Raw genomic sequence first — 5232 nt, forward strand, 5'->3', positions numbered from 1 at the left:
AGGCGGCTGCGTGAGGTCGGGACTCGGGAGTAGGTCACGAAAACTCGCGACTGGGCTGCTGGGCCGTATCGACCGGGCCAAGACGTCTCCATTCTTAAGTTTCCGGCCCACATAACCTGAGATACGCGGACACGCCGCGGATACGTATCCCGGCCGTATCCCAGGCGTATCCGTATCGGATACGTCTCCGACACGGGATACGGGACTGCAATGACGTATCCGTGTTTTAGAGCTCTCCTGGACCAAGCCAAATATTTTTTCATGCCTTCCAACTTGATATCAACAGACATCAACTCCAATTTTTGAACCATATCAATCTCTTTACTTGAGGATGGGACATCATCTTTTTTTGGGATAAGTAGTTCCACCAATTTTCCAAGAATCTGTTCAATTCCTTGATTCTCTGCCATAATTTAGTAGCTTTAGAACTCCCTTTTCCTCGCAGCAATATTTTCTTCCACTTCTCTTTACCAAACCAGCATCCCCAAGCCTGTCGCCAACACCAATTTCTTGCCGTCGTACTCCCTGAACTGCCACATAGATCCTCACCTTGATTGTCCCAGAAACCTGCCATGGTCACTGGCCCAGCAGCCCCAAGCCTTCCTTGGCTGCTCGCTAGCTGTGGTCGCCCCTGGGCTCTGGTCACTAGTGTGCCACCGCTCGTTGCTTCCTCTGCAGCGTCGCCCGCGCGCCGTGCCGCGTCGCCTCAGCAGCTCGCAGCTAGCTGCTCCCGCACGCGCCATGCGCGCCGCCGGGAAAGGCCTCCTCCACCCCCTGTCGAGCCGCCACGCCGCTCCCGCACAGGATGCGCACGGCGCCGCCTCTGGCTCGCCCTCCTGTAGAGCCGCCGCGCCGCTCCAGCGCAGGATCCGCCCGGCGCCGCCTTTAGCTCGCCCGCGCTCTGCTGCTCCGCATGGATCCGCGCCGAGCTGCCTGCTCCTAGCCAGCGCTGCTAGCTCCGCCTGATGTGCGCCGGCTCTGCTCTCTGCTGCGTGCTGGGCCATTCCTGCTCGCCGGCGCCGACGTCACGCCGACGAGCCCGCCACCAACATCGCCAGCCTTGATACCATGAAGAAGATTTTGGGGGGAAATCTGCACCAGAGATATTTTTCTCTCCTGGTGCCTCTTCTTAATTTATCACCCTTTTATATTTTAGTCCTGCATATATTTCTATATTACATACACACACCAACAAAAACGAATTTTAATATTTTAGATATCCATCTCCATATTTCCTTCCCACCTCCTTCCAGATCAGATTAGTAGGGAAACGAATTTAAATATTTAAAATATTCATCTTCCTATATACTTCCCGTTTCCAATTTCCCTCTACATCTTACCAACCGGCCATGCCGTGTGCTCTGTCTCCGCACGCCACGACAGAAACCACCGCGTGTGCATTTTTTTTTCGTCAAATTGACCTTTTTTGAAAATTATTTTAAAAAATAGACAGCTAGAAAAACTATTTCCAAATCTGACCCACCCATGACGCGCCAATTGAGTTGGCGCGGAGCATAACTTTAAACACTCCAAGGTTGTTGGTATTATATTCCCGTCATTGAATATCCACGTGGCATGTTGACCCGGTCAAAATCTGACATGGTCCATACTCGTGCCAAATGCATTGGCGTGGTGTCCGCCCCCCGTAGCGGGTTGTTTTCCCATTTATTGTGGGCCCGTAGTCCAGACTCCAGAGTGATCGCGCCAGGGTCATTAGCGTGGACGTTGTGAAACCCTAACCCGGTGGTGTTTGGCGTGGGTCCTGCTTACCCCTTTTCCCAACCCATCATTGGCCTGTGTAGTTTCCCCCTGTGCCGGCGGCGACCCAAGAGGCGGCGGCGACCCAAGTTGCGCCGGCTACCCAAGGTGCTGTGGTGGAGGCGACCCAGATTGCTGTGGCGGAGGCGACCCGAGGTGCGGCGGCGGCGGAGGCGACCCAGGTGCGGCGGTGGCTGAGGTGTCCCTTGCTGGGGCTCCAGCGGGTAAGGAGGAAATGTCCAGGCCCAATTGCTACCTCGTGCTTCTTCTTTTGCACCCCTGGTGCTTCTCTTTGCTACCTCGTTGCTGGGCATTTAATTCCTAGTTCCATTAGTTGCTTCTTAGGATTGCACTGTTTGCTATTTCTAGCTCCAAGAGACCTTGCTAATTCCAAGCTATAGTATTAGTCAAATAGCTAGAGATACCCGACCAGCTGCAAGCTGCTGTTATATCTTCGATACTCGATAGTAATGGGTACTAGAACAAACCGCAGACTGGAGTACTATACACAGTAATTTCACATTGGAGACACAACACTGAAAAAAAGAGAGAAAACTCAACCACATGGTACAGCTTTTTATTGTCCCTCCAGCAAGAATGCTGAAACAAATAATATGTTTACCGCAAAAGCAACCTATAGCAAATTATACAGTTACAACTACATGGGAGCTTGTAGTATCAAGGCTTTGCATCCTACACAACACAGTAGTTGTAGCGTCGCCTTCGTTCACCTGTTTGCTATTTGCTATTTAGTAGGTACAGTATCTATCATGGATTGTAAAAAGAATAGTAACAAAAACTATACCCACCCACCCCCAAAAGGAACAAGAAATCATACACAAAGCAAAACCAGGTGAGCTGAAAACATATGCTGAAAACATATGCCTTCTAAACTGTTACTCAACCTGCAGCCTCTCATCTCACCTGTATCCTCCATATGGCTGCTGACCACCGTATGCAGCACCCATTTGATTGTAGCCAGCACCGGGCATTCCACCAGGACCCATTCCCATAGGAGGCCGCATCGGCATCCCCTGGTTCATCCCCATGTTCATTCCTCCCATTGGTTGTTGGTTCATTCCCATTCCCATCGGTTGTATCTTAGGTTAAATGGGTTATTCGAGTATTAATAGATGGGTTGCATCATCTGAAGCCTGTAGGGTGTAGAATTCTGCATGATTTGACCTTTTTGGGAGACAAATCTAGTGACCTTTTTTGTAAAAAAACAGTGCTGCACAGATGCGTTCACAGGAATGATGGATCTATCTTCTAGCAGGAATGCGTTGACAATGCGGTAGGCGGCGGTGAGGCAACCTGCGGAGTGGTACGTGGCATTTTGGGCGTCCTGTGACTTGGATCCTCTCCATCGTGGGCGTGGGCGTCAGCTTCGGCTTGGGCCGCGGTGGCGGCGCCGTTGCCGCCGGCGCTGATTTCTGGAGGCGTTAAGGCTACGCATCGAGTTCAGATAACTTTTCTCATGGCCTTGATTTAACTGATTTTTGGGTTGTGGAGGATATTAGTTTTGTAATAGTTTTGCACAGGATAATAGTTTTGCAACCTTAGCTATACCCAAACCAAACTACTTCGTAAATAGAGGATCTACACCGAAAGCTAGCCAGACCTTGGATTGAAGCAGGCAGCTGGTAGTTAGAGGATGCACAACCAAAGCAGCCCTGACCTAACACGGCCTTTAGAGGATTATAAATCTAAATGCCAACCGAACGCAGGTAGTAGATATCTGCAGCCCAGTTAACACCAAATCAGTTTGGCCCTAACAAACAAAACCAATCACGGCCACTAGGATGTTAGGCTTCTGTAGTAAAATTGTGCGTACAATTTGAATTGCACCCAACACTTAATGGTGGTCTATATTTTTACAATGTGTAGATGGACAGAATTGTAAGGCTTCACTATGGTGGAGGTGTTGAGGAATCAATGCCCGGCGGTTTCTCCTACCCACGCCGTTTTTATAATGGTACGGCAATGCATACCTACTGAGTTACCATGAGAGCTAGACTCAATGAAGAGGCCCAACAATCTGTAGTCCAGGAGGTACAGCGTAACTCACCAAGTGGAACAGATGATCCAAGCCATGTTTCAGCAGAGTATGACACGGGTTTTCTTTTTTGAACCTATACTTGCACAGGTAAATCACGGCTTGTTGCAATACGATACACTGATGAGATTACCATTTTATACAGCCGATGAATGGGGGTACAACAGAGATGAGCTTCGTGCAGCTTATGCACGGCAGTTCGAGGGTGACAATTGCTTTATATGGCATTTTCTTAATTCACTTAATTCTCAAATGTTTTATGTCTCACATCTTCCATTTCACCTTTCAGCACAAACATTGCTCGAAGCTCCAATCAACCGCAACTACGAGTCATGGAGTTCTAATTACAGTTCTCACAACACGAACAACATCGGCGAGTTTGAAGCTGGCGGTAAGTTGTCCACGGAAACCTCAATTACCAACTTCTTCAATTATAAGAATTTTAAAATATGTGAACTTATTTTTGCACGAAATTGTTGCAGACTACTTGTAAAACTCATCACCCCGTGCATGGAGCTTAGACTCCATGAGCACCGGCCTTTCTTACCGTGAGCCGAAGGAATTCTGAGCTCAGAGATGCCTTTGTGGCCGGCACAATCCCGCCCACTGTATTTTCTATTTCGTACTAATGCTACGGTCAGCTCAAAAATATGGTACTATACTAGTGAACCTATGCTTGTGGTTGTTCAGCTAGTGGTTCTTGACCTCGTCGTTGTTAGAGTGCTCCTTTTGTTTGACATAATGCATCCCTAGGTTAATGAAAATGAAACATGCTACCACCAACGATTCATGACAAATGGTTCTTACAAACAGGATACATGGTTATTTTACACAAATAGGATACACTGTTATTTTACATGGCTGTGAATACATATAATGGGCGACATTCTTATTAATTGAGCATGATGCTTACTTCCATCACTTAAGGCCTCTACCGTGCCCACTCTCGCACTTCCGGATGTCATCGTCCACCTTCTTCAACCATGCCAAATATTTCTGATCACCATGGTTTATGGAGGTGTCGATCCACTCGTGGAAGTAGCAATAGTCAATGCTCAAGATTGCATCAGGTCCAGGCTATCATGAAAAATTGAAAACATAACAAAGGTTGTAAGATGATCAAAGCTTAGCGAGTCATACGTCACAAAGCATAAATTCGAGCGTACATGTGCGCTTGCAACCGGATTTGTAACTTCCTTTATATTCTTGCAACACCAGTACCTCCGACCAAAAGTCTCATGCTCACAAGAAATGTTGGCCACACACCGCATCTGGCAATAGCAATCCAGCGGCTCTTCACCTTTCGGCCATACTTTGCAATATGTAATACACCTATTTGGATCATCAGGAGGACCTCCCATGTGTGCCTCCATTTCCCTACCAATATCTGCCCGAGACGAGGATGTCATAATGCTATA

At 48.0% G+C, this 5232-nt stretch overlaps 1 long non-coding RNA gene across 1 annotated transcript; it reads right to left on the reverse strand.

Annotated features, from left to right (window-relative positions):
- Window positions 1-4585: 4585 nt before the first annotated feature.
- Window positions 4586-5232, reverse strand: LOC120654854. Its single transcript, XR_005667197.1, has 2 exons — window positions 4981-5232; window positions 4586-4891 (listed from the first exon to the last, which is right to left on the reverse strand). It is a non-coding gene; the product is annotated as an uncharacterized LOC120654854 (long non-coding RNA).

The sequence above is a fragment of the Panicum virgatum genome, chromosome 1N (genome assembly GCF_016808335.1).
Source record: "Panicum virgatum strain AP13 chromosome 1N, P.virgatum_v5, whole genome shotgun sequence".
In the NCBI taxonomy this organism is placed as follows: domain Eukaryota; kingdom Viridiplantae; phylum Streptophyta; class Magnoliopsida; order Poales; family Poaceae; genus Panicum; species Panicum virgatum.